This window comes from Strongylocentrotus purpuratus, unplaced genomic scaffold (assembly GCF_000002235.5).
Source record: "Strongylocentrotus purpuratus isolate Spur 01 unplaced genomic scaffold, Spur_5.0 spur5_scaffold_10, whole genome shotgun sequence".
Lineage (NCBI taxonomy): Eukaryota > Metazoa > Echinodermata > Echinoidea > Camarodonta > Strongylocentrotidae > Strongylocentrotus > Strongylocentrotus purpuratus.
The window spans coordinates 26,647,330-26,661,562 of NW_022145595.1; positions in this window are offsets into that span (position 1 = coordinate 26,647,330).

The window sequence follows — 14,233 nt, forward strand, 5'->3', positions numbered from 1 at the left end:
GATAAATTATGATTTTAGTGAAAAAAGTCAAAAAATTACATTTTAAACCCTAAAAAAGGTTCAAAATATCATCAAATATTATAAATATTCATATCATGTGATAGATAATTTCATTATCTTTCATTAGACACAATATTCATTAAAATTGAGGCTCTTTTTAACAAATGACATGTAAAAAAACAACTGTTAGGCGAAATCAGGGTCAAATAAAGGTCATTGACCTCTGAAATCAGGCTCCACCACCCACAACACACAAGACATCACTTTTCAGACATGTCTTAGGATGTTTTATCCAAAAATTAAAACAAAACACTTGGTCTTTTTTGTCAATTAAAGAAATTCAAGCAGGCTATTGGACTATTAGTTTTGCTTTTGTTTAAGAATATAGTTTTTGAATCAAATCGTTTTCCGGCTACATTTTAGCAAGGTTTGATTAAACGCTCATTTAAATTATATATTTCGTTTCAACCATTTTTGTTGACTCTTGCCTGGTCTCTCGTAAATCACAGTGAAAAAGGAAATCATTTTTAGAGTGTTGGATGGTGTACTTTTTTGTACAGTGAAAAGTGAGTCATGATGCGATATTTAATGTTTGTTTTATGATCATCCATCTTTAAACCTTTTTCAAAGGTATAATGCGCTATAAGAACTGTACTATTATTATTATATGTGTATAAAGATCCCCTATTTTATACCTCATTAGCAAAGAATCAAAGGTTTTGAGATAATTATTGAACAATTTAATTGTGCATATAAACTTTTGTGCTGTATGTTTACAGTGACAATAATTTGGTCATAGATGGGGTTTGTCCATAGCAGTCTGACATAAGTTTGCGGCAAGCTTGGCAGGGCTTTAGATTGCACCCAGCAAGCTCCGCAAGCTTGCTGCAAGCTTGCAGGGCATACACTGTCGGCCTGCAAGATTGCCAGGGCTTTAGATTGCGCTCCTGCAAGCTTGCAGGGATATCCTCTTTGTCTGCAAGCTTGCAAGAGCTTTAGTTTGCGCCCCTGCAATGTCCGCAAGCTTGCTGCAAGCTTGCAGGGCATACACTGTCGGCCTGTAAGATTGCCAGGGCTTTAGATTGCGCTCCTGCAAGCTTGCAGGGATATCCTCTTTGTCTGCAAGCTTGCAAGAGCTTTAGTCTGCGCCCCTGCAATGTCCGCAAGCTTGCTGCAAGCTTGCAGGGCATACACTGTCGGCCTGTAAGATTGCAAGGGCTTTAGATTGCACCCCTGCAAGCTTGCAGGGATATCTTCTTGGCCTGCAAGCTTGCAGCAAGCTTGCATGAATATCTCTCTTTGCCTGCAAGCTTGCAGCAAGATTGCTGTAAGATTGCGCGCAAGTTTTGCAAGCTTAAATTTGTAATGCAATCTTATTAAGCTTGCCGCAAGCTTCTAACAAGCTTGTAACAAGCTTGCCGCAAGCTTAAGTTTCTGTAAGGGTTTAGACATGAATATTAATGACTATACCATCTGGTCGAGATGGATGATGTCACAGGTAAAACAATATCATACCATCTATCATCTGAAACAGGCACGTCATACTAAGATACGACCGTTGAGAGCCAGAAGGTCATTAACTCATATACTTTCATACAGAGTTAACGCCCTTCTCGCTCTTTAGGGATGATATGGTCTACTGTATGTTCTCCTTGAGAATTCCATTAGGAAGGATTCTAGTGGTATGTTGAATGCTAGATCATAACTCCCATACATTCATGTACAGACAGGCCTCTGTGATAAGGCTTAGGCCTACACTGTAATGAACTGAGAGGGATGGGAGAGACATGGTACCGTAGGGATACATGGGATAGATAATGAATAAGAAAGATAGTATTAGATGAGAGAGAGAGGGGAGATATAATTATATTTGAATGTGAATAGTGTGCAACATTGTTAAACTTGCAGGTATATTGAGAAAGAGACAATAGAAGAGAAGAGAAGAGAAGAGAAGAGAAGAGAAGAGAGGGGAGAAGAAGGAATATATACAGGAAAGAGAGACACACACACATACACACACACAGGGAGACAGACCGAGACAGACAAAAAGACAGACAGAGAGGAGAGAAGGAGATGGAGAGAAACAGAAAAATAGACAGGAGAAAGGAAGAGTGGCAGAGAAAGGAATATAGAGATAGATTTGTTGTTGTTTTCCCCCAGAAATATATAGAATAATTACCCACCTTGACCCTCCCAATCAGCAGGAAGTAATTATTATGATGTAAGTTTTCCCACCCCATACTATTGTATCCCTGGCAACCAATCAACAGAGATGGTCTGAACAGGAAGCACGACAGGAATTAAGACAACTCAATGTGTCCGTCATAAAATACACATTGCGTCACAAATATACATTTACACACCTCTGTAAGTCAAAACTTAGAAGAGTAATAATCATATACGGCGTAAATATACTTGTGCAAATTTGATGATGCTAAATTGACAGCCAGATACAGACACTGCATTTTAAATGGCTCACTAAAGGATCTTAATGGCCTATCAATTAACTGACTTCAAATAAATCATTTCATATCAATTGAATACCTACAGTTGGTGCTATAGAAGACTGACCTCATGCAATTGTACAAACTGTCAAACATCTTTGGATTCCATTTATGACCTGGTATACCTCTTAAAATAATTTTTTTTTTTTTTCTTAGCAATTACGTTTGATTACAAATTGAAGGTTTTAAATTAATAGAAATGAAAGTTAAAAAATGAAGATTATTCTGTCCACCTGTAAACTTTATAATTGAAATACAAACGCAAGAGTCATTTATATCTGGCACATCTACTTGATTATTGATAGCTAATAATCATCATCAACTCAAAATGTCTGAATGTAAAGACTGTTTTTCAATTAGTGTGTTTAAAGTGCATGTCTTTTCCAGCTGCTTTTTAGCTGATGTCATTTTATATCTAATTAATCTTTGGGAAAGGAGACATAACAATATGTCCGATCGTAATGTTAATATACAAATGATGCTAAAAATCCCTATTTGTGTATGTTGGAGCCAAAAGTATAAATGCTTGTATAATGTATAAACGGCAGCTAAGCTAAAGCCGGGGTAATAATAAATGCGCCTCGGAATAGAATTATCTAGATAGACGGCGCTATAGAAATGCCTATTATTATTTTTATTATTATTATTATTCATGATTGCACTATATTTCACTTCATTGTCATCTTGTCAAACATGAATAATTTAATAAATTCATTATGAAATTGACAAAGGCAAGTATAATTGATAACTCCATTGCAAGAGATGTAATTTGATGCTCAAATAATTATTTTATAAATGAATTTTACAGGATAACATAAAAGCCTTCTATCTCAATCCCTCATGCATGTACATACTGTATTGGATTTCATAAAATAGGAAACATTACAATCAATAAAAACAAAAGATTTAATCCCTTTGGAAATATATGTCACTGAATTCCTTCAGAAACGGGATGATTTAATAAAACACTGTTTGGAGTAGCGTATCAAACATTTTAATCTGTAGATTTAAAAGGAGGCCGGAAGATTCATAGACAGAAATGTTACTAATTGACTATTCACAGTGAGTATATACCTGAAAGTAAGCTCTTAAAATTAAGCTCTTTCCTTTCTTTTCGCGGATCTTTCCTGTTCATCTTCTAGACTTCTACTTTCTTTTCCAATCTACTTAAGAATTCCCTCTGTTAAACATTCCACTATCTGGACAAACTGCTTCTTCAAAACAAAATTGTTTGACGTCTTGTATGCACTCCCAAACTCTTTATTACCTCTCGTAAGATGTGAGAGAGGAATTTGATTTTCCAAAGTCCTTTGCAGTAAATAAATCCAGAGTGTTATCTTTATATTACTATCATACTAGATTAGAGAGAAATTGAAACATTTGTCCTAATCCATCTACTGGCAATAAAAGTGGGAAAACATCCTGTAAATTTGCTCTAATTCTGAAGCTTCCTAAAACATTTCATAAATCATTGCCTGACATATTATCTAAATATTTGCTTAAAATCAGCCTCTGTTTTCGATAGAACCCCAATCTCCCATCTGCTTTCCGTCTAGCTGCCGATACTCGTTTAGCAAGGGTTGTAATTCTTAATCGCTACAGTAATAGGAGGTATATCATCTTGCCAATTACTGCTCTACACAAGACGTCAAGATAACGTCACAAACGCTGCATTCAGACTTCCTAAATTGGCTACACAGTTAACGACTAAATTAATCCTACCCTTACCTTGATACTTGATGAGGTAATCCCTGAAGCAGCTTTTCCAAGCTATACTGGGATGGGATGTGTACCAAGTCTTGTAATTTCTGAAGTACCGTTATGTGAAAAATTGATTTGTCCTGAATTGTTTCTTGAAATGTGACATATTAAAGCTCACATCTAAAAGTATTCAACAAAGGTCCTAATTGAACCATTTCATTCTTGAGTTACCAACAGCAACAAAAAAATTGCAAGAGGTATGAATAATTCAGTTGTCAAACGTATAACTATCCCAGAATTGTAAAGCTATGATAAGTAATCGTTTTTCTCCTAATCTGAATGTCGTTGTACAACAAAGTACAACAAAGTGCAGTATAGCGAAACACATGTTTGAGTATCGTTTCAGACCAAAAGTTGATAAAGGATCAGGGTTCTGTTCTAGTCTGGACATTGTACCATACATAAATCGTATAACTGGGCATGGCTTATCGTGAGCACTCACTATATAGCCAGCTGTCATGTCAACTGACCTATTCAAAACAAGTTCCTTTATACGATGTTTTATCTAGTGTGTATGCCCTTTTCGTGATAATATGAATCTTTCCACAACTTTTCTTAATACAAGTTTTGTGAGAAATTTCCTATATTCTGATTATGCTACTGTAGAACCCTTCAAGTCTGGTGAAGTATAGTTGTATGATGTACAATGTACTAGTTAGTTGTACTTTCACCTTGGTGAAGTATGATGTAGAAGTAATTCTATCACCTGACTTGTAATGCAGGATCGAACGTAACAGAATGGGCTTATTGATGTCATTCACGAAAGTGAAAACAAAGATTATCTCCTTAATTAACCACTTAATAATACTTAATTCACTTTCATGGGGGAAATGGAAATTTCCCCCATCCATACCTGAAACCAAAAGGTTTAATACATTTTTTGTTGGCTGCAATGTATATGCCAGTAATGTAATGCCAGTATAAGAAGAAAAAGCATCATTACATCATGAGAGTGATACACATCGACGCAGAGAGAGGCAGAGAGAGAGAGAGAGGGGGGGGGATGATTCGTCAGCATGTAAACAGGAAAGAATCCCACTTTGAAAATAATTTTGAAAAAAAATAAAAAGACAGAGACAGAGAAAGATTTTAAAAGTAAGGGAATAAATCGTTAAAAAAAAAGAACAAAAAAAGAACAAAAACACAAAATGATACAACAGAGGTCTCTAAGATACAGAAAAACATGGGCAGGAAATCGCGTTGTATGTTTTCAAAAGCTCTTATGGTATTCCTTTACATGTATCTCTCCCTCTCTTTTTCTCTCTCATTTGTCAAAACATGATGACACACATACTAACGTCAGCAAAACTACACTACCAGCAACTGTATTGATCAATATAACAGATTTTTCATAGGAAATACAAACCACAAAATTGCCGGCTTCCCTTTTAAGGATATGACTTTTGGGGCAACCCCAATGTACGTCATATAAGGTGATTTTAGGTGAGTGAGGGCAGTCTGTAATTACTTTCATTATTGAACTATCATAGCAATACATGAGTTTTTATCATTCTATTTTTCTGTTGCTTAGGAGCATGTTGGTGTGGGGTGTGCTTGTGTGTGTGTGGGGGGGGGAGGGGGGAGGGGGGGGGGGCGTTTGCGTACCGGAATGTGTTTTCTCCTGTCATTTTGCTTATTAAAAACAAACCATACTAGTCATACCGGAAGGGAAGACTAGGTTTTCTCATTAACTTGTTTTTTCCTTCTTTCATGTGTTTTACTTTCAAGCCTGAAAAATATGTGACAAGTAGTTGTACAAAAGTTTTGTCACTTTTATCCCAATGTCTGCTGGAACAGAGTGGCTCCGGCATTAAGCCTACATGTATGGGATAGAGAGAATTCAGTGGTAACATATTACCCCAAGCATTTCTTAAAAGTTCTTTCCTTTTTTTTCAACTGCCTTTCGGGGCCAAATTGCTGCCAGAGGGTAGAGATAGGCACAACTAGGGGGGCATTAAAAAAATATGTGCGTTTAAGGTATGCCAGATAAGATTCCAATGGGGGGGGGGGGCATATGCCCCTGTACCCCTATCCACCATTGGTTTATAATATACTGCAACACTAAAACATCTGATAACTAAGCACATTATATTGTGGTAATATAAAATTGGAAATGCATACATCAAATAGTCTGGAACAGGGTTTTTTCGGGGGAAAAGCATTTCACAATCTTGTGACGTCGTACATTTCACATAATGTAATTTCATTAAGACTTTGCTCGTCTAGACTAAAACACTGGACCATTTACTCCGAACGAGATGACTAATATAACACACGTCATTCCAACAAGACTGCAAGCGCATCATGATGTCATGCTTGGACGATGGAGGAAATTGAGTGTCATAGCACATTTTTGCTACCCCAGGAGAGAATTCATCTTGTCTCTGAGATATTGCATTACACCTCCTGACAATTCAACAATTCATTACAATCTCATGAACTCCGTCAAGCCAGGTGATGGAGCTACTTTTCTAACACCTCCTAGCAAGCTTGTTCTGACTGCCAGTAGTATCCCATTTTCCCCACAGGCATGACCAAGTCAAATATTGGTGTATTGTGAATGTAAACACAACCATCCCCAGTTCTAACCTGAAATTGTGTCATTACAAACCACAAGAATGCACTATTTTGTTGCTTTTGTTGTTGTTGTTCAGTGGCCTATTTCTAAATGTTTGAATCATAAAAAAAAGAGGTCAATCTAAGGAGAAAAGGGCAATTAAAGCCTAGAGAGGTAATTGAATAAATAAAATACTACCGGTATATCCAGTGCAAACATTACTTGCTATTAAGGTTGATTACCGGTAACACAATTCAAGCTAAAAGTACAAGTCCACTCCAAAAATAACTGACTTTCAATAGAAGCAGAAAAATCAGACAAACCAATCAAAGAAATTGTAATAATAATACTTCTAATCACCTTGCGGGACAATTTCATATTTACTAATAGTCTCAATGGTAATTATAGTTTGTTTAAATGTTTCTTTCATGTTCTCAATTCCATAATACTTTAAAAAAAGACATGGCTCCAAATCATCTGTTTGGAACCAGAAGGGCGTTTAACTCATATACTTCAATACAGACTTAACACCCTTCTAGCTCCAAAGAGACGAAACAATAACAAATAACTTGGATTTGCTCTTGAATAAAATATATTTATGACCATGATGAGAGAATGTTTGAAGTTCAAGGAATAGTCTCCTGATGACGATCTCTAGGTTGAAGAGGCATTGGGGACTTGACTTGACTTTCAGGATGCTTTCTACCAGGAAGCATTCCAGTCGATCCATTAGATGATTTAACATCAATCATCAAGACGGCCGGGATGAGAATTTAGGATGAAATTCTTGACTGACAGGCGTATCCTACCAGAGGGCTGGCTGGTATTCTACTCAAACTCTTGCACGTCCCGTAACATTCTCCACAACACCACATCCGTGACATTCATACCATACTCTTACCATTGCACAGCACAACATCATTACCAAGCCCTTACATACTGAATCCATTGCACATCCATAATGTTCTCATCACCATTGCAAAGCTCTAACATGCTAAAACCATAGTCTCCTTTGGAATGTTCTCAATATCATCATACATCACTAACAATCACAAGTGGATATGAGATATCATAAGACTTCAGTTCAGTAGATCGTATTACAGGAATAGCTTTCATTTGACTAAGAACAAAGAAGTCTTAAATTTGTAAGACCAATTGAGGAAAGGTATATCAGGTGTAATATCATAGCCCCTTTCTAAATTTCTATTATTTCAAATTTTAATATCATAATAAATCATGAATATAGTGTTCATGCAAGCCTGAATAGAAAGCATTTGTATAGTATGAATTACTTACCTGTTTCGAAGTCTTGTTACCAAAGACGGTCTTAAAAACAGCTTTCCTTTCCCCTTCATCTTGACTATATATATTTCCAAAATATAGTTCACAAGAAAAAGCAGATAAATTCCACTTCTTTGAGATATATTTTTTTTAAATCAAACTATAAATTCAGCATTCAATTATCACTGTATGCATAAAAGATCGAGTTCTGTTCACATTAGGCTGTATGCATGTAGAAAGGAGTTCAGTTCACATCAGGCACGGATATGAAGCAACACAGTTCATATCTACCAATGATGAGTGTTCATCTTCATCAGTTTGACTGCATTCTCAGTTGATTGCATTAAGAGATGACTGAATTCAGATATGATTGCATTCAGAGTTGATTACATTCAGAGTTGATTGTATTCAGAGTTGATTGCATTCGAAGATGTCCAAAGCATCCAATCAGAGGTATCTCACACAACCTGTAATCATTCGGTTCATCATAGTAGACTTCAAGGGTTACTTAATGTCGCCAAGAAAAGTTCAGACACAGAGGCAAAACTTCAGTCCGTTGATCCACTTTTGAGGAACAGGGAGAAATGAACAGGAAAATACTTCCAACAGTCTAAAACATTATCTCTCTTAGGATCTAGCACCTTCAGAATCAGATAGGGAAGCCATTCACTAGCTGAAAGCACCTCAAAGTTTACGCAGAGTAATCAAAAGCAATATCTGTAATGGCAGCATTGGGACACTCAACATTTTACTTTTGATTCGCTGAGCTGGAAGGAGAAAATTAATGAGGGTTCTAGTTGCAAAAGTAGACCAGGCTTCACACAAAAACTATGAATATCATTTTCATCTTGTCAATGAAAACTGTAAGCTAGATAAGGAAAGGGAAGTGATTACTTGAGCAATGGGCCTAAAGAGGGATGTATTCATGAAAGAAAAGTTCTCTTTATAACCTCTGAAGGAAACTAAAGCTACTTTCATTTCCAGACAATCCAAGCAAAGCAAAACAAAGAAAATGAATGTTTGTGGTTGATAGACTGGAGGAGACGATGCTCTCAGAAAATGAAGCAAGCAAGCAATCAATTCAAGGGGTCCCTCAACTATGGGTAGCGATCCTTCACAATCTGGGACCCGTTTCACAAAGCCTATTTTCAATGACAAACGACAAAAATCGGTGACAAATCTGCTGATAACCAATCAGAAGCAAGGATTTCAGTAGCTTATAACAAAAACTGTCATTTGTCACTGATGACAAGTTTTGTGAAACGTCCCCCTGGTCAATGGACAATCTCCTACCTCGCAGGATTCTCTACTTGTGCTTAACTGTACAGTAGATGAAGCAACTTCACAAAATTTGTTGCTAGGAGTATCATATTCTGAAAGATTCTGAACTAGACAACACATGTATGTCCACAGTAGATATGATTGAAACACATGACTGCTCTTAAATATATATCAGCAAGATTATTGTGCAAAGGCTTTCAAAACATAATTGTGAATTTCCAAAGAGAATTCATGAAACTGAACAGAACTACTAAAACCTGGTCATTGATCAGCCAATCAATGATTATCTTGAAAAGAAAAACCACTGAAGAAGGACGAATGACGCCTTAAGACTTCCTAAAAGAGGATACTGCGTGAAAATGAAGCCCCACAGATAAAGTCCCACGTAATTAATTAATTTTTTCTACGTAACTTTTTTATTTGCTTCGTATAATAATGAACAAATTAATTCCCACCGGCTATTTTGAAATTGAAAACACACAACATGTTTATCATATTTTCCCACTTTTTCCATTTACTGCTTCGGTCTTGTGCAAATCCTGTTAATCTTCATTAAATCTAATGTAACATCGACTTCCTGCTAAAAATCAGTGAATCACCTTAAGATTCATTCCACCCACAACTATCACTTATCAACCATAAAAACTGAATTTTGTATGTCTGGAGCCAGAAGAACATGAACTTTAACACCAAAATAAATCCCACAGCATCACAAATATTAATCGAAATGTAGAAACCAATCCTTGTTTTTCTCTTTCTACCCCATAGCTTCTTATGAAACATGGCCTCCAAAACAATTTGGGGAGATTTTGATGGTAGGGTGCTCCTTCCCCCTGGTGTTCTGAATACTGAATATCATTTTATCCTTTTAAGTATCATTTTAAAAGTATGGGAAGCAGTAGCACTAATAAGAGTAAGGCTCATCTATTTCCTTTTTCAGGGGAAGGGGGCAGGGACAAAGTGCCCTTTAGCCCCTATGAATTTTTAGTAAAGAACAAATCTACATCTACTATATGCACAGCTTCCATGAGATATCCTATCACTAAATTAATCCTATTATCAGTAGACTTCTATTAAGGTCTGATACTATCTACCGCTATGATACTATTAAAACTATGTTTCAAACGATGATAAAGCTTTCATGATCTTCAATACCACAGAGATATTAGAATTATATTTCAACTCAACCTACATGAACATGAAAAACAAAATTCCTTGTACATTATATGCATTGAGAGGCTATTAAAACATTCCAAAGTTAGCACCAAGTTCAGAATGTGCAAAGGAGTGAAAGCTTTATTTGAGTTTGTATGCTTTGTACATGTATCTACAATACATCTATGATCTTTCAATACATCCTGAGTATTCAGAAGAATCCCATATTAAAGCTTATACCACACAGTTAAAACAAATGTAAAAAAGCAAACAATAAAGATCTACATTATGAAACTTCCCAGTATGTACACTGTACATCAAGAGGATGTAGTGCACATAACATCCAAATGCTAGCATCAAATGCACAATAGGTTTACTAACATATTCAAATTTTATGCATACTTTTTAAAGAAATAATGTTTTTTATGACCCTGAAAGCTTGCCTGAAACTTGCCCGACGAAGCAACAAGTAATGTATGCCGACTGAATTCCAAGTAATGTAGTTAATTCAGAACAGGGTAATAGAACACCTTGTCACTAGGTTCCCAGGAAAGAAACATCCATAAATTTGAAAATGTTAGTAAACCTGTGTATTTTTGTATAAATGGTCAAAGCTTCATACAGTATATCAGACAACAGCTACAGTGTACAAACGAAAACCGGTGTGCTTTCATACAAGCTGATTGACAGGAAATTCTACATGCTTACTGAAGAAAATTCTGCTCCATCTTGGAAAAATGGCCACAAACCAGACAAACTATTGCTGTAATAGGCTAGATGGTTCTTCCTAAACTATACACTAGGTGAGATCCAATTACTGCTGATTGGAATTTGATGCTGCATATATCCCCAATCATCCCATCTCATTAAAAGAGGTGTAAATTCAAGTCTACGTATACCACAGATTGTACTCTGTTGTGTATCAAGGTTTTACAACTACAAGGAAGTTGAGTGAATACAGCTGAATCAGACTTGATCAGAACTCTTTACAGACTGGACGGATGTTAACTTTAACATTATAGAGACGATACGCTTCAGCTCAAGACAGGGTAGTTTCAGATGCTACAAAGTATAAAGAAATGCTGGTTAATGTTTCCAGATCACAAACAACGACTCCCACACAAAACTGAAACTCAAAATATAAATCTCTAACTATTTCACCTTCTTTATAAGCAACTACATGTAACAACCTAACGCTGCATTCAATTAGACTACTGCTACAGGAGACTAACTTAAATTATAGTTTCATAGAAACTGGTATTATCTTATTATATTTGTTGTGTTCAAATATTATAAAGGCTAATTATGAACACAACAAGTAAGCCCTATTTACATGAACAAATCTTAAAATAGTTGTTCAAAAATAGACTTTCGATTAAGTATTGTCTTCAAATGACAAATCACTTCTCCTATAAAAGCATGCTAGAATGCCTATGTACATTTCTCCACTCTATGGCATCCATTGCAATTATTTTCAAAAGAAATTTGATGTAATTTCATTTTTACCAAAAAGAGTATTCATCAATCCCCTTTCCCTTGAGTTTCTTTTAAAAAAACAATGTTATGGGGATGGTTTTTCCTTCATTTTGTTTTATGCCACAGAAAATTGCATGCTTTGATATTAGTAATAACAATTTAAAGGAAAGGTAGAAAATCATGTATTTCATTGTACAGAAAGAAAAAGGTCTCTTGCAACAAGACTACATGTACAACTTGTCACATATTGCCAGCTCCGTGTATTTTTGGAACAAGGAAGGAAATAAGTGATTCAAACATTGATATGAGATTGCAAAGTAAAAATAAAAATTTCAACAACCTTGAAAGAAAAATCCCACTATTGTTTCATTGTTTATATTCCAACACATTATAAAAACAACCACAGTGAAGATTGTATCAAACAGTTTTGAGAGTCTATAATTTTAATTTTTTAATTTCGTGAGTTTTGACATATTGTCTGTCGCACTTTAGAAATAAGAGGTTTGTTTACAATTAATCACATTTCACACCGGAGATAATTTCCTAAATATACACTTTTCAAATGAATTTTGGACGGTTGAACATATTCATGTAAAAAAGTGTAATTCTTAAAAGTATACCACACATCATAACAAAAAAAATTCCTAATATATGATGAGCTACTACAGAGACATATAAAGGAAACATTAATTCTACTTTTACTATTATTTCACTTTTACCAAGACCAAATTTTCATTCAATTAATTGTTTGCACCAATAAGGAGACTTTAAGCAACAAATCCATGGAAAGCACTGGAAAAAAAACGTAGAACCAAATTTGGCTCTCGTTGTGAACAACCTGATTCTTAGGATGAATGAATTGAAGCATCAAATAACTGAATAATTCAAGTACGTCTGATCATTTGAACGTCCTCCTAGGAAAATCAACAATTCTAGAATTCTAGGAGTATCCTCCCAATGTGCTTCTGGATATCCTTGACAAACAACTGATTTTAACGAAAGAAAATTGCTCCTAAGAACTCTGCAGAAGAAACTTTCAGGAAGATCTTATTAAAATGCTTCACCTTGACATACAAACAATCCCAGTGACTGAATAGACAGGTTTAGTACAGACTCTGCAGAACAAACCTCTTGAAAACATCCTTTCGATGTGCTTGAGGATAACATTGACAACTAGATCTTACTGAAGTCTTCCGAAGCGCTCTGTAGAACAACCTTTCCGTGGAACGATTCTATCAATGTGCATCCAGATATCCATAACAGTATGTGTACATCTAACACAAAGCAGATCGATCCACTCGTCTACTCCAGTGCAGCAACAAGAAACAATCTAACGGGACAAACTAAATGTCCTCCAAGACTTTACCTGCTTATAATCAGAAATTTCAGCCGCAAAAAGCAACTGATATAAATTTCTGTCAGCGTTTAACAACGCGTTCAAATGCACTGTGTTGTAATAGCTTCACAGAAATAATAATCCTGACACAGAAACATAAAAAATGATTTCCAGGAGACAACAACATCAATCAAAACCGATTATATGGAAGCTATGACGCAGCATCTCTCAAGTTTCAGAGTTTGAATCACAGTCATCATCAAGCTTGCTACGTGGAAAATACATCAGAAGACGAAGAAGAAGCAGACCTCCGATGAAAAGACGATATGATGAATGATGCATCTACAAGCTGAAGGAACTGACTTGCTTGTTTTGTTTGTCTGAAAGGTCTGTATGTCCAGAATGTCTGCTCTAGGACGCTGGTATAAACCGTGGGAGGGTGCTGGTCCCCGCCGCCGGAGAGCGTGACACGCTTTCGGGTGAGGGGCACGAAGAGAGTATACACAGAGAAACTTTAATGTCGTTATGAACGAGATGAAATTAATCAGCTGGATGGCAAGGAAAGATTAAAGACATCTAACTTCTTAAAACATTCAATATGAAAACATACCCTAATCATGACCAGTCCTGTTAACAACATGTTACTGTCTGAAACTAAACCTGAAGTGCGTAGGCACAACATGCTGTACTATACTTGGAAAGGCTTTGAAATTGAGCAGAGTATATAAACAAATAAATTGTGGTTAAGAGCACTTGAAACCATACTAATAGATAGGGATTAAGTCATTTATCCATATTTATTACATGTACATGTACTCTAGTCATTTCTGGGTTTTGCACAGTGTCATAGCTGTATATGCAGTTGCCAATTTAGAGTACATG